Source organism: Gopherus flavomarginatus, chromosome 1 (assembly GCF_025201925.1).
Source record: "Gopherus flavomarginatus isolate rGopFla2 chromosome 1, rGopFla2.mat.asm, whole genome shotgun sequence".
NCBI classification, from domain to species: domain Eukaryota; kingdom Metazoa; phylum Chordata; order Testudines; family Testudinidae; genus Gopherus; species Gopherus flavomarginatus.
The window spans coordinates 254950570-254965192 of NC_066617.1; positions in this window are offsets into that span (position 1 = coordinate 254950570).

Below are 14623 nucleotides of genomic sequence, written 5' to 3' on the forward strand. Positions count from 1 at the left end.
TGATATAATAGCACTGTGTCTGAGCTCTAGTATTCCAATCACACAGGGATTCTGTATGTGAACTCTGCCTCTAATGAGCTGTCTTAAATAATAAACACTGTAAAAATTATGGAATCATGAGATAAAAGGGATATCATTCCCCTTCACTGCGTGGTTGGTTTGCTGAAGTTGCTAACAAAAGCACCAGTTTTGGTGGTTCTGTGGTGTGGACATGTCCATGAGAAACTGCACTGAGACCATTGACTATCCACATAAGCCACTGAGCACCTGCCACTCAGCCATAACAGTATTCTTTCACTTTAGATCCAGACCAAATTTGTGCTTGTGAGGGGGTATATATAAATGCCCTGAATCATCCAGTCTCCCTCTTGTTGTATGTGTGTAGATTTCAAACAGGAGGCGGGAGGTGTTTTCATTCACTGGCAGCGGTGGAATGACACTCTGCAGTGAAGAAGGAAAAGCTGGTTGTGTTGCAAATGGGACATTTAGTGGCAGCTGAAAACCTTAGATGATTGTTCACACTGTTTCAGCATGTGTCAGACAAGACTAAAAACTTTCTCCTTGAGGACTGAATGTGCTATTGGCTAATTAAATATTTCACCAACTTAGGCAGTTGAAGGTTGTTTAATTAAAATGGAGTAGGTAGCACATATTACATCAAACATTTATTTTAACTCTGAAAACTTGGGAAATGAGAATTAATAGATTCATGCAGGAGTGTACTTACAGGGGATTAATGACTTCTGTAAAAACGGTGATTATTCATTTACATTTGAATACATTATTGAGTGTGTACATTGAATGCAAAAAAAAAAAGTGACTAAGAACTAAAATTGGAAGCAAGGAAAGCTAGAGCTGAATTGTTTCCTCTGCTTTCGTGACCTGGAATAAAATCCTGGGCTGAAGTTTCAGATCAGATTATGATCATCATTATGGCCCTGCAGAACCTCACCTGGAGCCTTCTGCTCAATTTTTGGTGGATCATAGTACAGGGGAAAGGTCACAAAGAGGGCAATAAAAATAATGGAGATTAAGCATTAGGAGAAGCAATGTTATGTTTAGATAATAGACAAGAAACCTGATTGAGGCAGCTATAGAAGTTCGAGGCATCTAGGGCTCAATCCAACTCCCATTAGCGTGATCAGATGTCCCGATTTTATAGGGACAGTCCCGATTTTTGGGTCTTTTTCTTATGTAGGCTTCTATTACCCCCCACCCCCTGGTTTTTCACATTTGCTGTCTGGTCACCCTAACTCCCATTAGAGTAAAAGCACAGAAAAGACCAGATTTCACTGGAGAGACAAGATTTCACGGTTCATGATGCATTTTTCGTGGACATGAATTTGGTAGGGGCCTACTCATTAACATGTAATACAGATATAGACAGTTTGGGGCAAGGAATCTGTCTACATCTGTATTACAAAGAGCTTATAGTCTAACAAATGGAAGGAGTAGGGGACAGAAGGGATGAGGGGAAAGACATTATAATTATGCAGTCTCTGGGAAGTCTAATATATGACTTTCTGAAAATCATGCCCCTTTTAGCAGTCATGCACTGGGAACCCAAAAAGTGAAGCACCCATAATCATTAGCTGCTTTAAAAAAAAATCTTGGCCACAGATGTCTGTTTTCCTAATCTGCTACCCCAAGCTTGGCCTTCTGTGATGTATTGCTGCTAATAGATCTTCTGCACCTCTCCCCAATCCAGTATGCTCCCAGACCAGATGACATAGCAAAGTAGTGCCCAGATGGCTTGAGTCTCTGTTTCTGCTGACTGTGTATGTGTACAGATAACATGTTCTTCAGCAGGGATCAGGATACTAAATAGTAATGAAGAAATAGTTCTGTCTTTTTTCAAAAGAACGGGTGGGAGGGATAGCTCAGTGATTTGAACATTGGCCTGCTAAATCCAGGGTTAGGAGTTGAATCGTTGAGGGGCCACTTAGGGATCTGGGGCAAAAATCAGTACTTGGTCCTGCTAGTGAAGGGACGGGCCTGGACTGAATGACCTTTCAAGGTCCCTTCCAGTTCTAGGAGATTGGTATGTCTCCAATTATTATTTTATTAATTATAAAATGTCACTGCTGTGGTAGTCATTAGGTCTTTTGGAATTACATACATAATTTACTGGGACACACCTCTCTCTTTGAACCACACTGCACCACATCACTGATAATATTGCCAGTCACAGAAGTCTATTGTTCTGATCTTGTATTAATTCTGCAATAATTTGACACACTACTTCTGGAAGGCTCACTGGAATCTATGGATGTGGATACAACCTGCTCCTCTAAGATCCTCTCATTTACAACAGCTTAAGCCCCCAAAATATTATTATTTGACTGATAACTCTACGTATGTTTTTAATGTATTAAATTAACAGGAAAACATCTTTTTGTTAATACAGATTCTCTTTTATTTCCCTCTTTTTCCTGAAGCATCCAGAATGCATGACTTCATCTGCTTTATTAACTTGAGTCTTGGGAATGCTGGCTTTGTCTCAGAAACCACTAAATTGTGCTAAGCAAACACCAGTGCTAGTCGGACTATATCAGGGCTTAGATTTAAAGTCTTACATGCAAGTAAGTTTCCCAGGAGTCACATTTTTATGATATCATCTTTAATGATAGGGGATTGTCTGATTTGGTTAACTGACTTGAACATGTAGGGCATCACAAAGGCCAAATAAAAGATCTGTTGTTTGAAAGTATTTTATAACTTTTTAAGATTACATTTTGCATTAAAAGGAGCATTTTTAAATTGTGGCTTTGTAACCTTCTACGCTGAGCATGATAGTTTCTGTCCAAAGAAGGTGCCAAGTATCAGAGGGGTAGTGGTGTTAGTCTGTAGCCACAAAAACAACAAGAAGTCCAGTGGCACCTTAAAGAATAACAGATTTATTTGGGCATAAACTTGTGTGGGCAAAAAGCTTCTTTCTTCAGATCTCAAGAAGTGGTATTTTTTACCCATGAAAGCTTATGCCCAAATAAATTTGTTATTCTTTAAGGTGCCATGAGACTCCTCGTTGTTTTTGTCCAAAGAAATAATTCAACTAAAGTCCACTATTGAATCAGAAGTGTTTTTCCTGCAGAGAGAAAACAGATCCCTCTTTTGCCAACACAAACTTATCACTGATATAACTGCAGTTTTATTCAAAACATGCTTTCCATAGATCATTGTCATTCTTGTATATCAAGTATATGTGCTGATGTAATGAGAAGAAAATCTACTTTAATAGGCATCCTATGTGAGCAGTTATATAGGGATTTCAGAGTATTGTGATAAAAGCATGAACAGCATAGAAAATGACCAAAAACATTTTACAAGGTTTTTTACTGCTACAAGAGCTCTGTCTGAAAGTTGCTCTGATTTAAAGTTTTAATATGAAACTGAGGACAGCTTAAAATATAATACCAGTCACTTAAGCAATATTGTGAATAGGCACTGTGTGATTATATAAGAACATAAGAATGGCCATACTGGATCAGACCAAAGGTCCATCTAGCCCAGTATGCTGTCCTCTGACAGTGGCCAATGGCAGGTGCCCCAAAGGATGAACAGACAAGGCATGGATCACTTGATGATAACCTGTCATCCAATCCCAGCTTCTGGCAAACAAAGGCTAGGGCCACCATTCCTGCCCATCCTGGCTAATAGCCATTGATGGACCTACCTTCCATGAATCTGTCGAGCTCCCTTTTGAACCTTGTTATAGTGTTGGCCTTCACAACACCTTCTGTCAAGGAGTTCCAGAGGTTGACAGTGCGTTGTGTGAAAAAATACTTTCTTGTGTTTGTTTTAAACCTACTACCTATTAATTTCATTTCTTGGCCCCTTGTTCTTGTATTATGAGGAGGAGTAAATAACACTTCCTTATTTACTTTCTCTTTACCACTCATGATTTTACAGACCTCTATCATATCCCCCCTTAGTTGCCTCTTTTCCAAGTTGAAAAGTCCCAGTCTCATTAATCTCTTCTCATACGGAAGCCGTTGTATACCCCTAATCATTTTTGTTTCCCTTTTCTGAACCTTTTCCAATTCCAATATATCCTTTTTAAGATGCAGTGACCATATCTGCATGCAGTATTCATGGTGTGAGCGTACCGTGGATTTACATAGAAGCAATATATTTTCTGTCTTATTATCTATCCCTTTCTTGATGATTCCCAACATCCTGTTTGCTTTTTTGACAGCCGCTGCACATTGAGTGGATAATTTCAGAGAACTATCCATGACTCCAAGATCTCTTTCTTGAGTGGTAACAGCTAATTTAGACCCCATCATTGTATATGTAAAGTAAGGACTATATTTTCCTGTCAGGGTTCCTTCCCCACTCTGAACTTTAGGGTACAGATGTGGGGACCTGCATGGACACTTCTAAGGTTAATTACTAGCTTAGATCTGGTATCACCGACACTCCCCCCAAGTACCACCTTTTTCCCTGGGTAGTCTTGAGGGACTTCACCAATTCCCTGGTGAACACACATCCAAACCCCTTGGATCTTAAAACAAGGAGGAATTAACCATCCTGCTCCCTTTCTCCCACCAACTCCTGGTGGATCCAGATCCAACCCCCTTGGTTCTAAAAAACTAGGAAAAATCAATCAGGTATTAAGAAAAAGGCTTTTAATTAAAGAAAAGAAAGGTAAAAGAAAACCCTCTGGGAGAGATTAGCATACCAGCTACTCTCACAGACAACAGATTTAAAACACAGAGGATGTTCCCCTGGCACACATTTAGTTACACACAAAAATACCCAAATACCCAATTTTGATAATTCCCTAATGATATCAAGACAAGTTACAAAGAAAATAAACTTACTACTCTGATAAGAGGCTGGTTCCTTGATCTTTTTCACTCCAACTGAAACTGAAACTCTCAACAAAGGAAAAACTTCCCTCCTTCCTTTTGAAACATCTTGTTCCCCAATTGGTTCCTCTGGTCAGGTATTAGCTAGGCTAGGTGAACTTTTTAACCCTTTACAGGTAAAAGAGGCATTAACCCTTAACCATCTGTTTATGACACACACTCCAAATCTCAGACAGTGTGGAACCATACTGGCGGTGATTTCTTCCTAGAACTTTAGAATAAACAGATTAATAAAACACATGCGCCTTTACATATACTGCTAATTGTGTAAAACGACAAGATTTTTCACATTTTAAGGACAATTTAACCAGTTAACTCTGGGAAACTTTCATGGGAGAGTGCATCAGCTACTTTGTTAGAAGCTCCTGAAATGTGCTAAATTTCAGGATCAAAATTTTGGAGAGCTAAACTCCATCAAAGAAGTTTTTTGTTGTTTCCCTAGGCAGTATGAAGCCACTTTAGCACAGCATGGTTGGTTTCTGGCTGGAACAGCCGTCCCCAAATGTATGGGCCTAGCTTTTCTAGGGCATACACAATGGTGTAGCATTTTTTTTCCACTGATTGACCAGTGGCTTTCCCTCTCAGACAGTTTCTTGCTGAGACACACGACAGGATGGAATTCTTGATCTGATCCTTCCTGCATTAAAACTGCTCCCACACCACGCTCAGATGCATTTGTGGTTACTAGGAATGGTTTGTTAAAGTCTGGGGCCCTTAGCACAGGGTCAGACATGAGTGTCGCCTTAAGCTGATTAAAGGCCTTCTGACACTCATCAGTCCACTTAACTGCTTTTGACTGTAGTGGGTACAAATGGCCTATAATATCCGGCCAAGCCTAAGAAGGATTGGACCTGTTTCTTTGACTTTGGGACAGGCCACTTTTGGATAGCATCCACCTTGGCCTGTAGGGGATTTATCATTCCTTGCCCACCTGGTGTCCAAGATAAGTCACTCTGTTTTGGCCTATTTGACACTTTTTAGCCTTAACAGTTAGTCCTGCCTGCCTGATGTGCTCGAAGACTTTTTCCAGGTGTTCCAGGTGTTCTGCCCATGAATCAGAAAAAATGGCCACAACATCAAGGTAGGCAACTGCAGATTCTCCCAATTCTGCTAGAAGACCATCTACAAGTCTTTGGAAGGTGGCGGGTGCATTTCGCAGCCCGAAGAGAAGCACATTAAATTCATACACCCCTGCATGGGTGATGAAGGCTGACCTCTCCTTGGCGGGTTCATCTAGCGGTACTTGCCAGTACCCCTTGGTTAAGTCTAATGTAGAGATGAACTGGGCATGTCCCAATTTCTCCAGTAGTTCATTGGTGTGTGGCATTAGATAGTTGTCAGGACGAGTTACAGCATTTAGCTTACGATAGTCCACGCAAAAGCGTATTTCCCCATCTGGTTTGAGTACCAGAACCACTGGAGATGCCCAAGCACTGTTAGAGGGGCGGATTATACCCATCTGTAGCATGCTTTGGATCTCCCATTCTGTAGCAGCTTGGGCATGAGGAGACACTCGCTAGGGTGGGGTTCTAACTGGGTGTGCATTATCTGTGTCAATGGAGTGGTAGGCCCGTTCAGTCCATCCTGGGGTGGCTGAGAACATTGGTGCAAAGCTAGTGCACAGCTCCTTGATCTGCTGTCGCTGCAGACATCCAAGGGTTGCGGAGAGGTTCACCTCTTCCACGCCACCGTTACTTTTTCCTTCATAGTAGACTCCTTCAGGCCACTCAGCGTCATCTCCTCCCTGGGCTGCAAACTGACAAACCTTTGATTCTCTGGAATAAAAGGGCTTGAGAGAATTAACATGGTACACTTTAGGCTTTAGGGTTGAGGTGGGGAATGCTATGAGATAGTTAACAGCTCCCAGGCGCTCTTGGACCGTGAATGGCCCTTCCCATGATGCTTCCATCTTACGGGCCTGTAGCGCCTTTAAGACCATAACCTGGTCCCCTACTTTGAAGGAACGCTCTCTGGTATGTTTATCATACCAGGCCTTTTGCTCTTCCTGAGCATCCTTTAGGTTTTCTTTAGCAAGGGCTCAAGAGTATCGGAGGGTTCTTTGTAGGTTGCTTACAAAGTCTAGAATATTAGTCCCTGGAGACGGCGTAAACCCCTCCCATTGCTGCTTCACCAACTGTAATGGCCCCTTAACCTCATGGCCATACACAAGTTCAAATGGTGAAAACCCTAAAACGGGATGTGGTACAGCCCTGTAGGTAAAAAGCAACTGCTGCAACACTAGGTCCCAATTATTGGAGTGTTAGTTGACGAATTTACGTATCATGGCCCCCAAAGTTCCATTAAACCTCTCCACTAGGCCATTGGTTTGATGGTGGTAAGGGGTGGCAACCAAAGTGATTCACCCCATGAGCTTCCCACAGATTTTTCTTGGTCCCTCCCAGGAAATTAGTTCCCGAGTCTATAAGGATGTCGGAAGGCCAACCTACCCTGGCAAAAATGTCGGCTAAGGCCTGGCACACAGTTTTAGCCCTGGTGTTGCTTAGAGCTACTGCTTCTGGCCATCGGGTAGGAAAATCCATGAAAGTCAGTATGTACTGCTTTCCTCTGGGGGTCTTTTTTGGGAAAGGACCCAGAATATCCACAGCTACTTGCTGAAATCGGACTTCGGTTATGGGGAGTGGCTGAAGAGGGGCTTTGACCTGGTCTTGGGGCTTTCCCACTTGTTGGCACACCTCACAAGACCGGACATAATTAGCAACATCCTAGCCCATTCCCTCACAGTGGAAAGACTTCCCCAGCTGGTCTTTGGTTCTGTTCATCTGGAATGACCACTGGGATGATCATGAGATAAGCTCAAGGGCTTTACCCGGTACTTAGTTGGAACTACCAACTGTCTTTGAGGGCGCCAGTCTTCCTGGTGTCCACCAGAAAGAGTCTCGTTGTATAAAAGTCCTTGTTCTACAACAAACCAAGATCGGTTAGAAGAGTTGAGAGGCAGTGGGGTGCTCCGTACCGCCACCCAAGCTTTCTGAAGGCTGTCATCTGCTTCCTGCTCAGCCTGAAACTGTTCCCTTGATGCTGGAGACGTCAGTTCCTCCTTAGACTGTGGACTTGGGCTTGGTCCCTGTGGAAGCGAGGTAGGTGATGGGGTTGTTTTTGTTGATTGTGAACTGCTCTCCGCTGGTGCACTATGTGATATTTCAGGCTGTGGCTGAGTCTCTGGGGTAGGGTTGTCTACTGCTTCTACCAGTTCAGGCCCTCTGGAGTTGGAGTTGTAGATGGGTTTGCAAGTGCTGGAGTCAGTGCTGGCAACGGTTCTGGTGCTGGTTGCTTCTCTAGTTCCGGTTCTGGGACTGGATTCACTATGGCTGTAGCATTCATGGGTAGAAGATCCAGTTCCACTACCTCTGTCTGGATCTCTGGTAACACAGACGGGGCCCTGGTGGATGGCTCAGGAACAGGGATGGGTGTGGAAGCTTGCTTGGCCTGGCTGCGTGTGACCATTCCCACCCTCTTGGCCAGCTTCACATGGCTGGTCAAGTCTTCCCCCAGTAGCATGGGGATGGGATAATTGTCAGACTGCAAAAGTCCACATTCCTGACCAGCCCTTGTACTGGACAGGCAACTCAGCTGTAGGCAAGTTTAAAGATTTTGACATGAATGGGTGAATTGTCACTTGGGCCTCTGGGTTGATGAATTTGGGGTCCACTAAGGATTGGTGGATAGCTGACACTTGTGCCCCAGTGTCTCTCCATGCAATAACCTTCTTTCCATCCACTTTCAAGTTTTCCCTTCACTCCAAGGGTATTTGAGAGGCATCTGTGCCTGGGGATCGTTGGTGTGATTGTGATGTAATGAACTGTAATCAGTTGGGGTTCTTGGGGCAGTGGGCCTTTATATGTCCCAGTTCATTACATTTAAAACATCGCCCAGCTGACTGGTTGCTAGAGACTGGTGAGGTGGGACAATAAGGTGTCTAGGGCTTTCCTTGGGTTGCCCCCGGTAATAGGGTTTAGTTTCGGTTTGCCCCCTCTGGTATTCGCTCCAACTGCTACTAGTTTTTTTCTTTTCTGCCACTTCCACCCATTTGGCTCCAATCTCCCCCCGCCTCGGTTACAGTTTTGGGCTTCCCATCTAGGATGTGCCTTTCTATTTCCTCAGGAACACTCTCTAAGAACTACTCCATTTGCATTAGGAAGGACAGCTCTTCCAGAGATTTAGCACTTGCTCCTGATATCCAGGCATCCCAATTCTTTCTAACGTGGTAGGCGTGTCGGGTAAATGACACATCTGGTTTCCACCTTAGGGCTCTGAACTGCCGACGGGCATGCTCAGGTGTTAGCCCCATTCTGATTCTGGCCTTGGTTTGAAAAAGTTTTTAATGGTTCATGTTCTCCTTAGGCATTTCAGCCGCCACCTCTGCTAAGGGTCCACTGAGCTGTGGCCTCAGCTCTATCATGTACTGGTCTGTAGGGATGCTATACCCATGGCAGGCCCTTTTGAAATTTTCTAAGAAGGCCTCAGTATCATCACCTGCCTTGTAGGTGTGGAATTTTATGGGATGGAAAGCAGAACCTGGAGAAGGGTTGTTAGGCTTAGCCCTGGCTAATTCCAGGGCATGCTTGTGGGCCTCCCTCTGGATCTCCATAGCCCTCCGGTGGACAGCCCAGCCTCTTTCTCTTCTCTTTCTCTCTCGCCTCCATCTCTTTTTGTTTCTTCTTCATAGCTCTTTTGTGGGCAGCCTCAGCTCTGGCCATCTGTCTGTCATGTTCCTTTTGGCTCTCCTCAGCCCAGAGTTTGACTAATTCCAGCTCCTGTAGTATGTGTTTTTTTCCTTTGCTTGACATGTTTCCCTGCTCTGCCTGAGCTATCTTGGTTTGCGAGGTTTAAAAAAAAAACAACCCACAGCTTTTAACTGGACTTCTCAGAATGAGAGGATACCAGAAAAACTGGTTTGTAACTTGTCTTTTGCAAACTGTTAATTACTCTCCAGCTAAGACCAGCTGGAAATCCTTTCTAACAAAGTCTTGTTAGAAAAACCTTTATCTGTTTGCCTTCAGGGTATCTCTCCTTCATGGCTTCCCCAGCATCTCAAAGGAGGAAAAAGAAATCTGGCTTTTGGTTCCTAGAAATCCCACTTCTTCCACCATGTCAGGGTTCCTTCCCCACTCTGAACTTTAGGGTACAGATGTGGGGACCTGCATGGACACTTCTAAGCTTAATTACTAGCTTAGATCTGGTATCGCCGCCACCACCCCCAAGTACCACCTTTTTCCCTGGGTAGTCTTGAGGGACTTCACCAATTCCCTGGTGAACACACATCCAAACCCCTTGGATCTTAAAACAAGGAGAAATTAACCATCCTGCTCCCTTTCTCCCACCAACTCCTGGTGGATCCAGATCCAACCCCCTTGAATCTGAAAAACAAGGAAAAATCAATCAGGTATTAAGAAAAAGGCTTTTAATTAAAGAAAAGAAAGGTAAAAGAAAACCCTCTGGGAGAGATTAGCATACCAGCTAGTCTCACAGACAACAGATTTAAAACACAGAGGATGTTCCCCTGGCACAAATTTAGTTACACACAAAAATACCCAAATACCCAATTTTGATAATTCCCTAATGATATCAAGACAAGTTACAAAGAAAATAAACATAAACCTATTTATCCCTCTCTAAAACTTACTACTCTGATAAGAGGCTGGTTCCTTGATCTTTTTCACTCCGACTGAAACTGAAACTCTCAACAAAGGAAAACTTCCGTCCTTCCTTTTGAAACATCTTGTTTCCCCATTGGTTCCTCTGGTCAAGTGTCAGTGAGGCTAGGTGAACTTCTTAACCCTTTACAGGTAAAAGAGGCATTAACCCTTAACTATCTGTTTGACATTTTCCAATGTGCATTACTTTGCATTTATCAACATTGAATTTCATCTGCCATTTTGTTGCCCAGACACCCAGTTTTGCGAGATCATTTTGTAGCTCTTTGCAGTCTGCCTGGGACTTAACTCTCTTGAGTAGTTTTGTATCATCTGCAAATTTTGCCTTTTCACTGTTTACCCCTTTTTCCAAATCGTTTATGCATACGTTAAAGAGGACTGGAACACCACTATTTACCTCTCTTCATTCTGAAAATTAACCATTTATTCCTACGCTTTGTTTCCTATCTTTTAACCAGTTACCAGTGCATGAGAGAACCTTCCCTCTTATCCCATGACTGCTTATTTTGCTTAAGAGCCTTTGGTGAGGGACCTTGTCAAAGGCTTTCTGAAAATCTAAATACACTATATCCACTGGATCTCCTTTGTCTGCACACTAGCTGACCCCCTCAAAGAATTCTAGTAGATTGGTGAGCCATGATTTCCCTTTACAAAGCCATGTTGACTATTTCCCAACAAATTATGTTCTCCTATGTGTCTGACAATTTTTTGTTCTGTATGATAATTTCAACCAATTTGCCCAGTACTGAAGTGAGGCTTACTGGCCTGTTGTTGCCAGAGTCACCTCTGGAGCCCTTTTTAAAAATTGTCATCACATTAGCTGTCCTCCAGATATTTGGTACAGAAGCTGATTTAAATGATAGGTTACGGACTACAGTTAGTAGTCCTGCAATTTCTCATATGAGTTCCTTCAGAACTCTTGGGTGAATACCATCAGGTCCTGGTGACTTATTACTGTTTAGTTTATCAATTTATTCCAAAACCTCCTCTAGTGACACCTCAGTTTGGGACAGTTCCTCAGATCTGTCACCCAAAAAGAATGGCTCAGGTTTGGGAATCTCCCTCACATCCTCAGCAGCGAAGACCGATGCAAAGAATTCATTTAGCTTCTCCTCAATGGTCTTATCGTCTTTGAGTGCTCCTTTACCATCTTGATCATCCAGTAGCCGCACTGGTTGTTTAGCAGGCTTTCTGCTTCTGATGTATTTTAAAAAAAAATTTGCTATTACTTTTGGAGTCTTTGGCTAGCTGTTCTTCAAATTCTTTTTTGGTCTTTCTAATTATATTTTTGTACTTCATTTGCCAGAGTTTATGCTCTTTTCTATTTTCCTCATTAGGATTTATCTTTCACTTTTTAAAGGACGCCTTTTTGCCTCTCACTGCTTCTTTTACTTTGTTGTTTAACCACGGTGGCTCTTTTTTGGTTCTCTTACTGTTTTTTTTAAATTGGGGTATACAGTTAAGTTGAGCATCTATTATGGTGTCTTTAAAAAGTTTCCACGTAGTTTGCAGGGATTTTACTTTTGGTGCTGTACCTTTTAATTTCTGTTTCATTAACCTTCTCATTTTTGTGTAGTTCCCCTTTCTGAAATTAAATGCTACAGTGTTGGGCCACTGTGGAGTTTTCCCCACCACAGGGATGTTACATTTAATTATATTATGGTCACTATTACAAACTGGTCCAGCTATATTCAACTCTTGGACCAGATCCTGTGCTGCACTTAGGACTAAATCAAGAATTGCCTCTCCTTGTGGGTTCCAGGACCAGCTGCTCCAAGAAGCAGTCATTTAAGGTGTCAAGAAACTTTATCTCTGCATCCCTTCCTGAAGTGATAAGTACCCAATCAAATCCCCCATTATTATTATTACTGAGTTTTTTATTTTAATAGCCTCTCTAATCTCCCTGAGCATTTCAGAGTCACTAACACCATCCTGGTTAGGTGGTCTGTAATATAACCCTACTGCTATATTCTTCTTGTTCAAGCATGGAATTACTATCCAATTTACTTCATTTAAGATTTTTACGTAATATGATTCTATGCTTGCTTTCACATATAGTGCCACTCCCCACCCAGCATGACCTGTTCTGTCCTGATATATTTTGTAGCCTGGTATTACTGTGTCCCATTGATTATTCTATTGATATGTATTGATAATTTAAAATATCACATACAAATCCAGGTGTGTGCCTTGTGGCTCATGTTGTGATTCCCTCCAAGACCTTTTTCACTTGGCTTATCCAGTATGCCTTGTCCAGTTCTGAGAGAACATTTCATGCAGTTCTCTGGGATCCAAAACACTCCATTCAGCTCAAGATTTCATCACTCAGGTTCCTTTATTTGGCATACAGCAAAGGTATGGTGAGTTGATCAGACTCAAGTGTAGGGAGTGGGTATAGGGCAGGGATCGCCAACCTTTGGCCCGCAGCCCATCAGGGAAAGCCGCTGGTGGGCCAGGACAGCTTGTTTACCTGCAGCATCTGCAAGTTTGGCCGATCACAGCTCCCACTGGCCGCAGTTCGCTATCCCAGGCCAATGGGGGCTGCACGAAGTGGTGCAGGCAAGGGTTGCGCTGGCCGCCCTTCCCTCAGCCCTCATTTGTCTGAAACAGCTAGTGGGAGTTGCAATCAGCCAAACCTGCAGACGCTGCAGGTAAACAAACCGTCCTGGCCTGCCAGCTGCTTTCCCCGGTGGGCCACGTGCAAAGATTGCCAATCCTTAGCATAGGCATACTACACATTCAGAATTACACAGAAACCCTCTCCCTTCATATACATTTACAGACCTCATTGCATTTACTATATCATACTTTACATCACACATTTTTGGATTGGGCTGGTTACTTTGCAGAAACTAATCCCTGAGCAGCATGCTAAGTCAATACATTGAACATGCTCAATCTCCTGTCACTTTCCTAACTTATCCTGTCCATTGTTAGTAAATGGTTCCCTAAATGTTTTCCCTCTTTTCTTAGCTGACTCATACATTCTATCTTTTTCATTCTAGTGATCTGTTTAGCTCCCTAATTCTATTCTCGAATAAATGAGGCCTCCCTCCAGGTGTTAATTACTCATGTCAGTCCAGGCTTCAGCTACACATGTTATAAGCATTGCTGTTATAATTCTTAGCATAGTAACAACTGATTCTTCAAAACCAGAGTAAACTTTATGGTGAACGATTATCACCATCTGGTGACAATGTGAAGGATCCTATACTGCAAGTTGCTCAAAACTTCGCATGATCAGGCCCTCAGGATGTAATGTTCTGATATTTAGGTAGCCCATGGCTTACAGGAAAATGGTGCAGACCCCAGTGCTGCTCCTGCTTTGCCTGCTCAGGGGCTCACAGGTGTGCCTGTGAAACTCAATGTCTTCACCTCCTACCTGGAAGTTGCTGCCCTCCCACCCTCAGGGTGATGACGTGAGGTGGGGACAGGCAGCCCAGATGTGCCTACCTTTAAGATGGAGTACAGGCACAGTACAAGATGGGGATTTTTAAATTTTTTTTATTTTTTTGTCACTGCTGCTGCCTGATTGTTTACTTGTGGTTCCACATGGTGTCTGGTTGGCCAGTCAGTCCATGACTCTGGTATTCATATCTACTTTATCTTGCCTCTCAAACTGTACATAGTTATAAATGGTCATTTCCACCAAACATCACAAATATTCCAGGCTACTCCCAGTCCCAAAAGACCAGTCACTGACCCAGGTTGAGCTGCCTTTTAAATAAGAGTTATTGAGAGTTTAAAGCAGGTAAATATATATATGCAGGTGAGTCACAGTCTATAATTCCAAATACAGGCAGAGATGTAATAAACTGCCAGTTTCCCAAAAGTCTTTTCAGGGTACCCAGATTGTCTCTGGGGATCTCCACTTTCCATTCAGTCCCCTTCCCTGTAAGAGTCCAAACTGTCCAGAGATGCAGGATCTTTCCCTGAATCCATACTTATAGCTTCTTTTCACAGAAAACAAGCTGACAGGGTCACTGCACACTCGGGCTCTTTCTTTGACTGGTGGAGAGAGAGGAGTGCATTTAGAGTCTTCGATCGCTGATCACCACACACAATGACCACTGGCCT